Below are 478 nucleotides of genomic sequence, written 5' to 3'. Positions count from 1 at the left end.
CAAAAGCGACCTCAACTGCTTGTAGTCTTTTGGCGAAGCGACTGTGCTCAAAGCCCTCCACCTTTCCAGGCCGGGGCTTGATACCGCTACGTCAACCGATTCAGTCCTCCTTGCATTGTCTGCGCCCCCAGTCCCGCGAATGTGTGCTACCTCGTCGGTTAGCTGTATCCCGAGCTTACGTGCTGTGCTGGTGTCGATTATTGAGCACACTGCTCCCGTGTCCGGGAACAGAACCATTTTGTGCCCGTTGATGATGACCTTTAGTGCTGTAGCCTTGTGCCGGCTTAGTGATCCCGACCCCAAGTCGGTGAACTCATTACCACCAGATAGTCACTAGGCGTATCCTCCTCACACGCCGCTATGTCCGCTCTGGCAGCTTCTGCGTCTATCCATCGTCCGTGTCAATAGGTCTGGCTGGAGTCACAAAAAAGGGTTGTCGAGGTGCGGGTGCTCGGACCTAACAGCATGAGCTGGCTGA

Source organism: Gregarina niphandrodes, assembly GCF_000223845.1.
Source record: "Gregarina niphandrodes unplaced genomic scaffold scaffold00095, whole genome shotgun sequence".
In the NCBI taxonomy this organism is placed as follows: domain Eukaryota; phylum Apicomplexa; class Conoidasida; order Eugregarinorida; family Gregarinidae; genus Gregarina; species Gregarina niphandrodes.
Note: the sequence above shows the minus strand (reverse complement) of the source record.